The sequence below is a fragment of the Podarcis liolepis genome (genome assembly GCF_965112155.1).
Source record: "Podarcis liolepis genome assembly, chromosome: 1".
Taxonomy (NCBI): Eukaryota; Metazoa; Chordata; class Lepidosauria; order Squamata; family Lacertidae; genus Podarcis; species Podarcis liolepis.
In genome coordinates, this window is record NC_139554.1 from 64,841,879 (window position 1) to 64,859,294 (window position 17,416).

The following is a 17,416-nucleotide window of genomic DNA, read 5'->3' on the forward strand; positions in this document are numbered from 1 at the left end:
CATATCCTGTTGTTGGGACTGTCACCAAACCACAGGCGTAGGTTTCTTTTAAGCACCTGCAAGATAGCTCTGAGTGTGTGAAATAAGGGAACATGCCCAACAGTATATTTTTTAAAATAAAAAAATGTGAGCAACAACATTAACCTACCTCAGAGGGTTGTTGTGAGGATATTTATGTGAAGTGCTTCGAGCTCTTCAAAGTGTAGAGTGCCATTTCTATTGCTGTTTCCTAAAATTTGGGCTTGTCCTGGGAACAGGTTACAGAATGCACCCAACTCTCTCCAGGATGTTTTACACACTTTGGCCATCATGGACCAGGAAGAATGTAAGTATTGTGTTGAAGTTAAACAAAGAAGGCATTGCCAGTTTAAGGGAATGGACATGTTGAGAGTCTTAAACAGGACTGACTCTATGAAGGAGGGACGATTGACCTGCATACATCACCCTGTGAAAAAAGTGAGATAAAACATCATGAACTATCGTTCTTAAAAGTTGAATCCTTTAATTGCAAGGCGGGGTGGAAACAGCAGGGCCTGTGTAATGCATGTATGCATTTAGCAAGAGGTAATGAACTCTCACCTCCCATCCAATGAAGCATTAGCACCACCAGTTGGTCATCAGGCTAGAATAACACCCTGGGGGGAACAGTAATAATCAAGCCAGAGTTGGTGTAATCTCTTTCCCTCATGTTCATTTTTGTGGGTGTGAGTGTTTTCTGACTCTGATGGTTCAGATTCTCTTAAGTCTGTTTAGGAATCTACTTTTAAAATGAGTAAGGTCTGGAACAGGGTTTTCTGATGCTGCTCATGTGCCAGTAATGCCAGCAGGATACGAAGGGATTAAACAGGTGAAACCTCTTCTCATCACTCAGCCCTATTTCAGGAAAAGGTTGTCGTGCCTGATTTCAAAATGCCAGGCTGTGCTTAAAGGGGAAGGATCAGAGTTCAAAAATGCTGCCATCCTAGGCAGGCATCCTGTAAACATACAAAGGCTTTGTGAGAGTTTAATGGTAGTCATGCTTATTTGTTTTCTTTTACACAAAAGAAGATAATGAGCCATGCTATTATGACAGCCCTTTGCACTAATCCAAAGCATTGTGGTTAAGGGAACTGTGCTACAAACCAGCAAGTTCTTGGTTCAAATTTCAGCCTGCAAATGAATTCACTAGGAGGCCTTAGGCCAGCAATTCATTCTTAGCCTGAGTTCCTGTAATATGGAGGATAATAATATTGATTTGCCTTACAGAGTTTTTGAAAGTCTTACAACCCTGCCTGTGGGCTGACAAGCTAAGCAAACAGATGTGACGGAAAGGAAGGCATTCATGTTTACCTTGAGGTCTCAAATTTCAGTCGGATCCTGTGCTAAGCCCAAATTCAGCGCCCCCTGCCTCTTGCCTTCTATCCTACACCATAGCTGTTGCGCCCCCTGCAGCACCCCAAAGCTCTGCATCCTGTGTGACTCAACTAGTCGTGCTCCCCTAAATCACCTAAATTGCAGAAGGGGACTGACTTCCAGGTAAATGTGTGTAGGATCCAATTGCAATCCTGTGCCCACTTCTGAGTTAGCACGAATAGGATTATATCCCCAATTAAAATGCCAGCAGATTAGAGAAAGTTTGGGAAAGCAGGATTGAGGTGCATCTTAAAGAGCGAAAAAGACTGAATCCTATGACTCCTTGGAGGCAAAGAGTTCCAAAGGCAAGTTGAAGTCAAAGAAAATGGTCAAATCTTGAAACACTCTTAATTGCTGATCCTAAATGTTATAGTCAGATAGCTTCTACAGAGTTCCATAGATGGCTCTGAAATACAGCCAGCATGTGAATGGGGGTTTATTTGGTTTCAGTGATGAATTTCATGTTATGGGTTTAATATCCCGATTTCAATCGTATTGTTGAATGAATTTGAGATGAAAAAGCACCCATGCGACGTTCTCCAACAGCATATCTGTTTGAACCATTTGCATCCTTCAGGACGTAACATTATTTTCATCTACTGCAGTTCCAAGCCCTAAACCACCAGATCCTCATTTATACCAGTGGGGTGTAGTGGTTAAGAGTGGTAGATTCGTAATCTGGGGAACTGGGTTCGGGTCTCTGCTCCTCCACATGCAGCTGCTGGGTGACCTTGGGCCAGTCACACTTCTCTGAAGTCTCTCAGCCCCACTCACCTCACAGAGTGTTTGTTGTGGGGGAGGAAGGGAAAGGAGAACTCCTTCGGGTAGTGATAAAGCGGGATATCAGATCCAAGCTCTTCTTCTTCTTCTACCTGGGGAGGTTGTTTTTTAAATAAAATAAAATAGTAGTTTATAGATTGCCAAAGTAGTTTATAGTTTGCCAAAGACACTGTAGTGAAACCCCAGGTTCATCTGTACTCTCTCAAGCACAGGTGCTGCTGGAATTCAGGTCTGAATTTGAACAAATCAAGTGGCATTGCCCAAAGGAACAGCAACACTCCCCACCACTGATTGCTTGTGGAATATGTCACACAATAAATTTAGCTACTGCTTTCTAAACTGATGGAAATTATTAATAAAGTTTTTAAAAAAATCACGTAGAACCCAGATTCCTAGTAACATGCAATTAAAATGAAGAAAATGTTTTAAAGCACCAGCTTGACAAGCAAAATTGTGGCACCCTGGCCCCGAGTGCTTTATAGTCAGCATATTTTAAAAGTTTCATAATTGATTTTCTCCATTTGGGGGGAGATGGTGCATTAAAGTTTAAGTTGAGGTTAGTGAAACTCTGCTATGGCTCCAAGTCAGTAATCCACAAAGTCTCCAGTGAAAAAAAGCAGTTGATTTTGGTTCATTACATCCAGATTCCTTTTTATCAGTCTCAGGGAAAAGACAATGGAGAGAGATGGAATGCTGCTCCTGCGAACTCTGGATCCGATCCAATGCTTCACCTTCATTATTTCTCTGCACCTTAGCTATGACCCAGAGCTCCATACATGTCAAGGATGCCTCTTCTCTTCTATGTGTGGAGAATCCTGACCCTTTTTCTGATTTGTGCACCTGAAAGCACACTATTTCCTTTGTCACAGACAGTGGCGGAGCTTCATGCTCCAGCACCGGGGGTGGAGAGCAGATGGGGGTGGGGCTGGGGCACATCCCAGGGCTGGGGTGCGCCACCCGCAGGGGCGGAGAGCGCATCCTGGGGGCGGGGTGCCCAGCACAGATGGGGCAGCTGCGATGGCTCCCCTCGCACTCCTCTTCCTCCACCAGTGGTCATGGAAGATAAGAGCCCCTACAGAGACACAGAGCTTCCTGAACCCTTTGAGCTGAGGCCAGTGAATATAGGGAAGATAGGAAGCTGCCTTGTGTCAAGTTAGATCATTGGTCCATCTACTCCTATATTGTCTACTTTGACTGGCAGGGTCTTAGGTCGAGACTTTTTCTATACATTGCTGCCTGTTCCTTTTAACAGGAGATGCGAAGAGCTGAACCTGGAACTTTTTGCATGCAAAGCAGGTGCTCTACCACTGAGCCTTGATTTTGTTCTTTCTTGCAGGATTTGATTACTGTCATTCTTTCAGTTTAATTGCATCTTAAAATAATTTTAATTTTTGAATGTTATATTAAAGAAATGTCCCCTTTGCATCAAGTCATTAGCTCAACTTCCAGGTACCCTCACTCGGGGTTTCTTGAAAAGATGGGGGAGACTGCAGGAGTCTATAGCATGCAGAAGTGGTGCTTAGACAGTAAATATTATATGTCCCTGTAAGAACATTTGAATGGTAATACTCAAGCAATTACTTTCCTTTCAAGATCATTAAACACAAATCTGACTTGTATTTTAATAAGACTGCCAATGTATTTAATGGGGGCAGTAAAGGGTAGGATTTTTTTTCTAATGGATGAATGTTTATATTATTATCCATTCTGAGAGACCACATTAGGAGGGGTCTAACAGTCATGTGTTTTGCCCCATTCAATTTTTCTCCACAGTCTTCTTCTACCTTTCACAACATTTAAGGCCAAGATACATCCACTGTAACAAAGCCCAATTCACTGAAATGAGCCGACCTGCTGAAAATAATTTTCTGTTTTTTTAATTAAACACTGTTCTTCTTTCCCTTTTAAATTACAAATGTAGGCGATAGGCCAATAGACCCGCAAGCCCGTTTATTCAAATAATTTCATTGGCGAAACAAGATGGTTTGGAACTTTCCCCCAGCACACAGTTGCTCCTTCATAGATCAGTCAAAATCTTTCACAAAGTAATGCTTTTAGGTACGCAGTGCCTGATCTCTGAACTATTTCAAGAAATACATTTCCAGCCAGGAATCTTTAGAACTCGGTAATGGTTTAGAAAATTCTACCAACTATACAGTGCAAGATGTACGTGCTGCACTACTTGCAGTGGTCAGGGCAGGGCATAATAAAGAGGTTGTCCCTTGGACCCTGAACCTAAACGCACTGAATTACATAATCAGTGCTGCTGTTTTGCTCACACAACAGGACTTTCCCTTCCTCACCTCTCCCCTTGCAGAATGCACAAAGGCTGCAGGAGAGAGAAGGTTCCATTGTGGTTCCATTGAACAGGTGGAAGTCTGTTGCCGAAGCGGAATGGCAGTGTTGGCTACAATCTATTTACTTGGAAGCAGTAAAGCAAAGGAGTGATTTACTCAAGTAGGCACATCACTCGGTGCCTCATTATTCAAAGGAGCTTGCCCAGCTGTGGGAAAGATCTGTATTACACCAGTGTTTCTCACAGAAAATATATAACATATGGACGCCATATGCACACATGCATGGGTGTCTTTAAATACATGTTACATGTATTTGCTAATTCTGGTCCTACCGTTTATATAAGCTGCATCCACTGAAAAGTCTTGGCTTTGGAGAAAGTCTGTAGTTTCCCTGTCTGTGGTGTTTGCTCTGTAATAGCTGTTTCAAATGTGTGAATCCTCATTTGATCTTGCAGCAATCTATATGCATGCTACCATGCATGCCACCTCACCCCATGTCTCCATGTGCATTGGCTCCACCTCTGATCTATCTGTGTTTAGCAGGACTGTCTGAAGGGGGCTTTTAAGTACTTCCAGCTGAACACACATGGAAGCTTACTGGCAGCTGAGGACCATGTGTTATCTGGATTCGCAATCATGGGTAGGCTTCCAAGTGTATTTAGCTTAACCCACTTAGAATCCCATTTCAGAACAACGAGGAAAGGTTGGGGTAGAACTGGAGGGGATGGTAGCCTTGCAGGTGGGTCTTGGAATGTGAGCAGGAACTAAAGTGATTTAGAAATGGTTGTATGTGGGGTGGGACAGAATCAATTCTGGGTGAGAGCAGCAGGAAAAGGAAGCTGCTAAGATCTGAACACTGTAGTTTGTTTTGTACACAGTTTGGTAGTAGCACACTGCTAGGTTTGCTCCTTCTTATGCGGTTTCTGAGATTCATTTATAATCTTGCAAATGCTACACAACACACCCATTCCTCCTATGCCACAGCCAGCCCAGCCATTAGGCAGTGTGAGGCTTCTGCCTCTGGTGGCAGAAGCCCCCCAGGTGCCCTGCCTGTCCCTCCACATCCACTGGCAATTTCAGGTCAAGGCTGTGTCCATATGGGGTGCAATCTTGTCTGAAATTGGAACTACCTGGTAGGGTTAGCAGCATATATGGCAGGGTCGGAAGTGGCAGCAGTGGTGGCACCAGCAGGGCAGAGTAGCACTTCCCATTTCACTGCAAAATGGGACAATTTATGCAGCTTATACTGAGCACATCTATCTGAACTATCTAGCTGTTATCGAAAAGGAATTAGGCAAACATAAGTTTGTGTGGATTTCTTTACTTGGGTCATATTCATTGTGAAGATAATGGCTTTGATCATTGGACAAGCAACAGCTATTTTTGCCTGGCTGGTTCTAACGCTTCTCAAGGAAACCAGTTTCTGGGTTGTGTAAATTGTGTCATTAATGAGTGTGGGACTGGCTGATTTGGGTTGTTCTAGTTACTCATAAGTTACCATGATAGTGACCATAGGGAACAGTAAAAGATAGCTTTCTATTCCCCCCCCCTGGTTTGTCAAGAAGAAACTCAAGTTAAGTTGCCGTAGGTTTGCTATAGCTTTTCTCGTAAACATATAAATACCCCTTAAGTCACTGCTGTCAGCTGGAAATGGCAAACAGATTTTGCCATGTAAACAAACAGCTGTCATTGCTACCTTACAGAAAGTAGTATCCTTGGAAAGCCTGGGGACAAAAAAAGTGTAACAAAAGTGCTGAAATGTATACTTACCCTTTTCCCATGGAAAATGAGAAATTTGTAATGACCAGAGAAAATACAAAAATGGGCTTCTAACTAAGGGCAGAGTCATTGGAATATAAATAACAGTTCCTCTGAATTTAGCAACGACCCTCTGAATCGACAAAACCCTCATTTCAACACCACAACCACAAAGAACAATGAACATTTATATTGTACTTTTAGAGTAACAGTGGGGAACCACTAGCTTATGGGCCTGTTCTGTCTACCTAGCCTCTCAGTTTGGCCCACCAGACCTGTCCCAGCAAACCACACCCACTTGTCACTCATATGACATCACACTCCTCTTACCATGGCTAATTTCTGGTGAATGACAATTGCCATAGTTAGACATGTGAAAGCCTTGGGGAAAATAACCATTTCTCCTCCGTTTTCCAACTACTCCATTCCCCCTAATTTTAACTATTTCTTCCTAAAAATGGGAGAAAAAACCAATAACCAGCAAAAATGGTCTTCCTGCATTTTTTCTGGTCTACCCTCAGGCCTTCATATCTCAAGCCACAGCTAATTTCCATGTTGCCAAACTGGCTGCAAATAATTTCTGATCCTACTAGCCCACTTTCAGAGATGCAGTCTGACGTTAGACCTCTCTGAACCATTCTTGTGCATTTTCGATCTCTGGAAGCTGACAGAAGCATTTGGCAGCAATAGGGTGGCTCACAGTCATTCAGAAAGCTTCAGAGGAAACCAGGAGGAATGGGAAGATCTTGAATCGCTTGTTGCTGGCACCACCCCTCTTCCCTGTCAGGAGCCAATGGCAACATGGATCACACCAATGAAGGCATCCTGTCTATTACTTATTTCATCATTGCTGGATAAGTATCAAAAATATCTATTTCTGTCCAGTAACTAACATTGTTGTAAGATAAGCAAAGAGGGTTGGTTCCAGCCCGGAGGAACTTAACATTTCAAATGAATGAAGCAAGTGAATGAAGGAGGCAATAGAGGAATGAAAGAGACAGGCACAGGTAAGAAGGAATGAACCATGATGATCAAGAACAATTAGAGAGAACTATGTTGAATTGTGATCTATCTTCCACTCAGTTGTTGTGAGTTTAAATAGTATAAATGTGTTTGCTTCTAACGAAACACTTACATATAATAATAATACTTTATGAAACAATTATATACACTGAAATAATAGTTGTGAGGTGTGGGAGGAGCAGATGCCCGAAGTCCTCCTATCCTTGCTGCCAATCAATTGAGGCAAATTAATTCACTGTCAACATTCATCTGTGGCAGAGTTCAGCAACCTTTTTCAGCTGTGGGCCGGTCCATCGTCCCTCAGCCCATGTGGTGGGCCGGACTATATTTTTTGGGGGGAAATGAAAAAATTCCTATGCCCCACAAATAACCCAGAGATGCATTTTAAATAAAAACACACATTCTGGTCATGTAAAAACACCAGGCAGGCCCCACAAATAACCCAGAGATGCATTTTAAATAAAAGGACGCATTCTACTCATGTAAAAACAAGCTGATTCCCGGAATATCCGCGGGCCAGATTTAGAAGGCAATTGGGCCGCATCCGGGCCCTGGGCCTTAGTTTGCCTTCCCCTGATCTGTGGGGTCAAAAAGGTATTTCTAGCGGCAAGATTCAAGGCAAACCTTTTGTCAGCCCTTCTTTATCACAGCACAAATAACTCAAATGGCTTATCTAAAGTTCTCTTAATGGAATTATCAGGACTGATCTGAGTGTGCTTTAGACAAGTCAATAAAAACATATGGTAGTCACATGAGGTGGTGTCTCAACTTCTTCTTGAAAATTTAGTCTGGGTAATAGTTTATGATTTATTTGCAGCAGCCCTGCATTGGAGCTAATGAAACAGAAAACCATTTGGAGGTAAATTGTGACATAGAAAAATGTAGCACCTACTTTTCTGCTTCATATATTGCTAAAATACATCTTCACTTTTAGTAAAGTGATACAGAATGGTAATCAATTCAAAAATTCCTCACGGACGTTGAAGATGTTACTTAGCTAGATTTGCTTCTTTAAAAATGTCTGGCACCAGTGCGGGAACAGATGTTCTAATGTAGACAAAAGGTTTGAGGATATATTCACATTAGAAATGGATGCCAAATTCCACAGGCTTTCTAATACACTTCGAAAAGGCATGTAGATGGTACTACAAGGGCCCACACAGGTGTCAGTACTAGATTATGTCCAAGACGCAAGAGGGACATCAAAGAGGCTCCATGCACTCTTTGGATTCAGCTACAGAGATCCAAGTCCAGGGCACATAATAGCTTCTTAGAGCTCTGCATTCTCTCTGAGTTCTGAGCAATTATGCTTGGCTCCTCTAACCCCCACACCTTTGGCCATGATCCATTCACATTTAAAGTATGTATTCAAAACCCCTTGCAAATGGATTTCAAAGGTGGTGTTTCTCAGCTTTAATCAGCTGATGGGACCTTAAGGATGTCACTTTGAAGTGCGTTTTCATGTGGTTTGTATTGAAACCGCCCGCAGACAGACTTCAAAAGTGAGTCCCTTTCAAGTTGTCACCTGATGTCATAGTGACAACTGGTGATTGTCGGGGGAGTGCTCCTGCGCAATGTCAAAGTGAGGTGGGGGAAGGAAGGATCTGGCCCACCGGCCGGATCCAGCTCCCCATCCCTGGCCTACTTTTTCATCATTCAGCTAGCCTGCAATGGCTGGTATAAGTGAGCCAATGTTATTGTTGTGCCAAAAAATTATCCTACGGTTTTTTAGCCATTCCCCATCAGCTAATGAGAAAAAAAAGTGCATTTGGAAATTATCAAAGGAGTGAGAAAATGTCATGGGTAGGTTCCTTTTTTTTCATTCTACAAATCGTCTCACCAATGGTTGCTGCTCTGCAGTCTTCCTGGGTCCCTGTACTTCATTTAAAAGATTGGAGAAGACATCATAAGGTAATGTCTCCCACGGGACTGCTTGCAGATGAGGAACCATGGGCTGCAGAGTAATTATAAATAAGTTCTCAAGTGCCCCAAGAACAAGGAAGAAAGCTGGAAACCTCCTTTGCAGAGGAAGGAAGCCATCAAGAAATTGAAGAGCAGATTTTGGCACAGCACTACCCAATATTGAGTATGCTAGAAGTTTGCTGCTGTCACGTAAAAAGGGTGAGGCAGAGATGGAATGTTATTGCAGAGGTGTGCTTCAGAGCCACAGTGTCTCTCAAGGCACTGTACTGTTTATTTATTGTATAGTTTATTTATTGTATAGTTTATTTATTGTGCAATCCAGTACTCCTAGGTAGGTAAGCAGGTATAGGAGTGTAGCCTGAATTGTCTCCTTTTCTTGTCCTGGGTTGGGTGCATAACCTCAAAGGTGTTTCTCTTCAGTAATTATTGTCCAGAGAACATTGAACAAAATATGGAAATTAACACTGGCAACCAAGAATACGTTCTCATTTTATTCTTGCTAGCGAATCCTAAGATCTTAAAAATGCTGCAGAACAGTAATGCTGACAACAGAGAAAATGGAGGTTGTTGAGCCTGACTCCTGCTATGAGAGACTTGTTTTGATAAACTTCAGCGTTATCTTATCCGATCATTTAAATGCCATAGTTTACCTTTATAATTGTTGACATAAAATATGTGGCTGGAAAGAGAATGCATTATAGTTCTTCAAGTGAGATGTTCCTCTCTTTAAAAGGTGAAGATGTAAAGCACAGACATTCATGAATTCTGAAGCAATTACTACAAGGGCTTGTGAGCTTGTTGCCTTGCTAATGTCATCTAAGTAATATAATGACAGGCTCATTAAACAGCCTTCACTGAGAAAACAATGCCTTGAATAATGTTATTTTTCTTTCACTTTCCATGCCTCATATTTGCTCTTGCAATACTTACAAGCACATGCAAGGATCCAGTACAGACGACAACCTTTCTCTCATGCAAGCTTTTTATACACTTCACCCCCACACTAGCTTAAAACACACTTTTAATGTATATGCAGTCATATTTCTACAACAGTTGTAATGACATACATCATGTGGACCAACATATGGAAACACCACAGTATTCATTAATCTGAAGGTGTTTGCTTTGCTTTGATATCTTAAGGGTCTGGGATATAGTTTAGCTTGGGAAGCAACTTACTTCGACATTTCTGTACTGAAAGTTGAATTCATAAAATATTGAAAGAGCAAAATGAAGATAAAGAATAAATTAAAATGGGGTGATGGGAATGAAAGGAAAACTTCTAGTGTATCTCACTATTATTGTTATTAGGACTCACCACTGATGAAAGATTTTTAGTTGACTAACCATATGGCTTTTAAGTGATTAATTAAGTACTTAATTACACCAACTAGTGGCCCATGAAGCAATTTTATCTTGCTCCTGGCAGCCCTAACAAATTTTAATCAAAGTATGGTTGGGGAAAAAATATTCCAGTTTCATTCATAAGAAAACTGATCTCAGAATTTTGGGGAGAGGCATATATAAACATGGTCTGGCTGATGCTTAAAAAATAGTTTTGGGTGGTGGAGGAATCAGTTGGTGTGTGTGTGCATGGCAACACATATTTCCAGTCCACAGACTGCTGTCTTGAGTGGGGGGACCTGTGTATTCCCAGTTTAGCTCAAGCAGATCTTGAGAGTTAGTCTTTGAACTTTATGTGTGACAGCCTCCAGCTGTTGTTGGACTAATTATACCTGACCTTCAGGAGTTGTTGTCCAAAATATCTGGAGGCTCTTGCAACATACATCTTTTCTGTTTTGGAGGGACTGTGGTTTGGTTGTACAGGCTGGTCCATTTGGGGCTACTACTAGACAGTTCTGACTTTGTGTGGTGAGTTCCAACTCTCTTCCACCTTCGGACCACTCCAATTTTATGAAGGCCAATCAATGAATTAATTTCTAAAAGGAAAGAAACAGGGACTGAAGCCTGCTCTTGCAAAAAATTCTGCTTGAGCCACACCTACTAATTTCAGACACATGAAGCAAGGCTGTGTTTCCTCACTGGTAGAGGAAAGGCAATCTGTGTTTGCTCAGATATGCTATCTTCTATGACTTTACATTTTCCAGAGTTCAGCCATGACATTGAGCAAAGCTTCTGGGACAAATTAGCTTTGGTTCTGATTTTTTTCAATTGCAGTAAATTGAAAAGAATCAATAACTTTGAGCTACATGAAGGTGTTTATAAGGAAAGATAGGTTTGCAAGAAGCTTGATTCTCAGAGTGTTGAGCACCTCCTTGTTGCCTTGAAACTCAAGACCTTTAAAAATTAGGTCATTTCTTTAGGTAGCTGATTATGGATAGAGGTGTATAACTTCAGGCTGTCACATTGAATAGGCTGGCCTAAATTTTGAAGGACAGATTGCTAGAAATCTGAAAATATACCACATTCTCTTTTCTCCCTCCCTCCTTAGTCTTCCCCTTCATATGTTGTTTTAGAAACCTATAGTCCTAGCAATGTAGGAAAGCTGAATGAAAGCCACTGAAGACATCAATTTGGCATATTTATACTTTTATATTTTTTACTTTGTAGTTATGCTAGTTGGATGGTAAGCTTCTAGAACGCAAATGTCGCCCATGGTTCACCTTTCCTAAATGAACCATTATGGACAATGCAGTGCAGAGTTGCACCATCTGGGGACTTAATTATCTTCCAAGGCCTTTAAAGAAAGTTTGCTCTATATATCGCAATGAGATCTTTATCATCATTATCATATGTTTGACAGATAGTTGAGATCGATCCTAGCATGATTGTAGACTGAGATTAAACAGGCTGAGGTATAATCAGTTTTTAAGAAGATTGTTCACATATTTATTGTATACAGTATTAGTTTCACTTATTGGAGCAGAGATTTGATCTTACTTTGGGTCGGAAATATTTGGTGTAGGAAACCTGATAAAATAAAGTCTCAGTCCAACAGCAACAATCACAGACATACATGGTAGAGTTAGTTGTTTGTCAGTAGCATCTCATGAAACATCTACAGAACCTACAAACCTGTGGATCAATTTCAGGAGAGATTCCAGAAGAGATTAAAAAAGCCCCAGCAGGTGATAGTTAGACAGTCCACACACTTTCTGGCATATCACTATGAGCATGTAATCGCCATATATAGTAGTGCAGTGATTCCCAAAGTAGGTGGTGAAGGGTTCTTATAGCATCAAGATAAACTCTGAAAATTTGGTGCACATAACACTAATAATCAGGAATATGATCATTAAAGAGCATTTGGCATGTCTGAGGCATGCAGGCACATTCCCAATGTCCATTGTCCCAGTTAGTCAAACTGATACTTGAGAATGTTATCAAAAAACAAGCTTCCTTCTTTCTTGAAATTGTCAGATGTGAGGAATTGCAAAGACAAGTGAGTCTGCTGTTGCTGGAGGAAAAAAATCACAGTGGCAGCTTGAAATCTGAAGGATAAGGGTAGACCATGAAGATGGTTTCAGTGGGCATGATACTATTCTGGCAGAATGAGTATTAACATGGAAATTGACGAGTAAATTCAGCGCTGTGTGAATTCTGTAATTCCTTGCAAGTGAATAAAAAGAAGCACAGAATGTGATCTTGGGTGCAGGCTTTAGCTTTCTGAAGACTACAGTTTTCATGGTAAAACACATATGTGTAACGCTTGTGAGTACAAGTATGTGCTTGAAATGCAACCTAGTTACATCTCAGAAGCTGTACCTTCTAAATGCATAATTTTAAAAGACAAACCAGCAAATTAAAGGTAAAGGTACCCCGACAGTTAGGTCCAGTTGCGGATGACTCTGGTGTTGTGCGCTATCTCACTCTATAGGCCGAGGGAGCCGCCGTTTGTCCACAGACAGCTTCTGGGTCATGTGGCCAGCATGACTAAGCTGCTTCTGGTGAACCAGAGCAGCGCACGGAAACACCATTTACCTTCCCGCCAGAGTGGTACCTATTTATCTACTTGCACTTTGACGTGCTTTCAAACTGCTAGGTGGGCAGGAGCTGGGACCAAGCAATGGGAGCTCATCCCGTTGCGGGGATTCGAACCGCCGACCTTCTGTTTGGCAAGCCCTAGGCTCTGTGGTTCAGACCACAGCACCACCCGTGTCCTTTTAACCAGCGAATTAGATACCATTAATTCCAGCTCAGTGTTGGGGCATTCTTCAATCCACCTAAGAAACAGAACAGTATCATATCTGCCCAGGTGTTTTGCAACCCCATACATTATGTTTGAAAGACTACTTTGGATGACCATTTGGTCAATGCTTCTGTTGGATATCATCTATGAGACCACAGCACACAGTGCAAGCATTCATTGCAGATGTTTGTGTCTGCTTTTCACAACACTTCATATAGGGCAGCTCCTCATGTGACACTTTCCCCAAGCTTGTACACTGGTAGAAAAGCTTCTGTACGTATGCTGGTTTACACTGCCATGTGTGAAGACCACTGAATGGTCTGTTTTGTAATTTCTGGGAACCTACTGCCAATTACAGCCTCCCAATTAGTGTACACTTGGTAAAACAGACACTTGCCTGAGCATCACATGTGATGGTGCGTGCCTTGTCAAATGTGTCAAGCAGCCTTTAGCTCAAATGCACCCATGCACATCTTGTTCTGGGCTCGGGAGCAGGCAGACAAAAATAAAAGGAAGCATCATGATACGATTTCAGCAGTACAAGGAATGAATGAAAACTAGCCGAGAAGGGGAAATCAGTAAACATACTTTCCACTAGTGTAATTGAGGAATCTGGCAGTTCTGTGAATTTTCTTTGTTTCTTTGTTTATGCAAAAAGACACACTTCTTTCTGGTCCAATCAACACACATGGGGGGGTTGGACAATAGAGGATTTTGTGGAGGAGCAACCAGCAGCCGCTCCCCCAAACAGGATGCTGTCTTGTCACCCTCAACATGTGGCATGGGAGTGCAGCTCTGGCCAGGAAAGAAAACTTGAACCGTGAGATCCACTCTGTTTCCTTGTGGAGGAAAATCTGGAGAGTTGATTGGTTGTTGCTAGACCCGATTGCAACTAGGCTAGAGAGAGTCAAGCTATTGCTGTGCAGAGTGCTTGGAGCAGAGATTTGCTAGCCTCTCCTGTAAAGAGCCTATGCTGGAATTCCAGTTAGCTAAAGTCACTAACAAATAGGCTCAGACTTCCAGGCTGAAATCACTACTAGGATAGTTTTGTAAAGTACCTGGGATGTTGCTTGCATTTCCTATTGGCTGATACTATGGAGACCAAAACGGAATTACAGGAGCCTCATTCCTGCCTCCTGCTATGCAGAAGACAGATTTGCTGCTCCACCACTTGGCTGATGTATTTGCAACTCACCCAAATTTACTGGTACCACCTGTGAGACAGTTCACAGAATCATAGAATTGTACAGCTGGAAGGGACCCTGAGGGTCATCTAGTCCAACTCCCTGCAATGCAGGAATTGCTCTCCAACTTTGGCAACTTTTCCATGGAATATGCCAGGGACCCCACCTCACTGACTGCACCCTTGAATTAACTGAGAGTAAGAACAAAGGACATGGTCTTTCATTGGTACTTCTTGACCTTGGGAAGCCAGGAGCAGTTTTGGATGTGGGGATAACTTATGATTGCATCCTTGTTACAGTTCTCTTGTTGGCGGTGCTACTGTTTGATAACTTGAAGGAGTGCTGTTTTTTTAACCATATCTCAGATGTGAAAGGGGGACAGGTCAACACTGCTACTTGACATCAAAATTGGTTGTACCTGGTTTTCTGGGGGTGGGGAATTGAACTAGAACCATATACAAAAGGAAAATAACCCGTGGGTGCTGACCTAGAACCCTGGATGTTGACCAAAGGGTAAAATAATAAACTGGTAAAATACAATAAAACATCACTAAAACAATGCTGGAACCTTAGGGTGAAGGGCAGGCAATAAATAATCACAATCACCATAAAAATAATGTTAAACATAATATAAAAGCAAGGCAGGTAAAACACATTTTACACACACACACACACACACACACACACACACACACACACACTAAATAAGTTGCACCACATTTATAAAAGCCATACTACATGAGCATATGGTCTAAGGACTTTTCTAGATAAAAATCTGCTGGTGGAATGTCATCACAGATGGATCTCCCTTGGTAAGGAGTTCCAAAGCCTGGGAGCTGCCACCAAGAAGGCCCTCTCTTGCCTTGAGTTTCCACCAAACATACAGAAAGATCTTAAAACCTGAGCATGCTTGTATGGGAGAACGTGTTCTTTTAGGACATACGTTTTCTATATATCAAGAGCACTCATAATATATCCCCTCCCTAGTGAATTTTATATGTGCTCTCATTAACCTGTTATGTAAGTTAGCTAATACCCTCTGACTAAGTCGTATGATTTTATTTTGTTTGCTTTAAAAAAAGGAAGAAAAAAAAAGCTGGAGGAAACCACCCTTTTAAAAAAGAATCTGCCAGTCTAGATGCGAAAGTATTTATTGGGTGTGGGAAATGCCACTAAACAACAAACTAGGGGAAATTGCTCAGGGATTATTTTGATGTCTCACCTGCTTGCCTAAGCAGTTTCTCACCTACTAATATTGCTTTGCTTCATTCAGCCATATCTCTAATGATATAGCAGCAATGTTTATTCAAGTGGCAACTTTTTTTCTGATGTTGTGTGGGTGTTAAAAAGTTTCCACCTTTTTAGAAAATCCCCTCTCCTTCCTCACCCCAGCTATAATTTGTATTATAGTAATTATAGTGTCTGAGTTTGTGTGTGTTTGTGTGTGTGTGTGTGTGTGTTTGGAGGGGATATTTGGGTATGTTTCAGGAGACAGGGAATCTCAATTGCACCTTAACACTCATGTGGAATGAAAGAAACTAAATTCAATCCAAAAGGGGGGATGTTTTGTATTGAAGTGCTCCTCCTGCCCCCTAAGAAGCAACAGAGTGAAAACTGTGTCATGTGAGCAAGGAAGGGGAAGAATGCATTGAAATTGTCTGCCATGGACTATTTTGAAGGAGGGCAAATGATTAGCTATTTTGTAGTGTTTCTTCCCATACACACACGCCTTTGATGTGAACACTTTTGACTTGGAAGTGAAGCTGTTTATGCCAATTGTCACCATGCCCCCTGGATGCCATCCTCTTCCATTTAGTAATACAAAGAAGTTTGTTGTTTGGTTTTAACTGTTGTTTTTATTCCATGGCTTCCTAGCTGTTTTATTTTCATGTGTGCTCTTTTATTTGACATATTGGTTGTTAAGTTTATAACGTGGTTCTTTCCCCCTAAGCCACCTAGAGGTGTTTGTAGAAAGATGTGACACATATGCAGAAACCCCTATCCACCCAGAAAGCTTCCACACATGATTCATATTTGGAAATCTCTTTCTAATGTAATCTATGGATATAGGTTGACATCTTACAGTGTCAGACGGCCCGTGGAATTCTGTCCATTCAAAAAGCTGTAATTTTGACCCAAACATTGAAGTGGAACTGTGGTAGAACATTCGGAGCAGCACTAAGTAAAGAATATTCTGTTAACTGTTGAACTTGCCATTGTACGTTGTGTGGAATTCCTTTTAAAACAAACAAGAATAAAGGTACTCAGGTGGATGTGTGCTTAGCTGAAACCTTGGTACACCCCATAGAAATCATGAACCACATCAGTATATGCCCAGTCGTACCTTGGTTTTCAAACGCCTTGTGAGTAGAACATTTTGGCTCCCGAACACTGCAAACCCATAAGTGAATGTTCTGGTTTGCAAACTTTTTTGGGAAGCCGAACATCCAACGTGGCTTCCATGGCTTCCAGTTGAGTGCAGGAAGCTCCTGTTGCCAAGCAGAAGTAGCATCTTGGTCTTTGAATGTTTTCGGAAGTCAAATGGACTTCCGGAATGGATTCTGTTCGAGAACCAAGGTACGACTGTATTCACAATACCCCAGTTTGGTTAACTTAACAAGGGTTTGTCAGATCAGGCCAAAGGCCCAACTAGACAAGCACCCAACTAGACCAGATGCCCTGGGGAAGCCCTCAAGTAGAACCACAGTCCAGCACTCTCCCCACCTAATATTCCCAGCAACTGGTATTCAGAGGCATTCTGCCTCCCACAGTGAAGGTATTGTGTATATTGGTGGTGGCAAGGGATATAATTTGATATTGCATGCTTGATCATTCGGCTTTCATGCAATCTCAAGTTCCTCCCAGTTTGCTACAGTTTTGGTTTTCATTTTTTGTTCAGTTTGCCATTC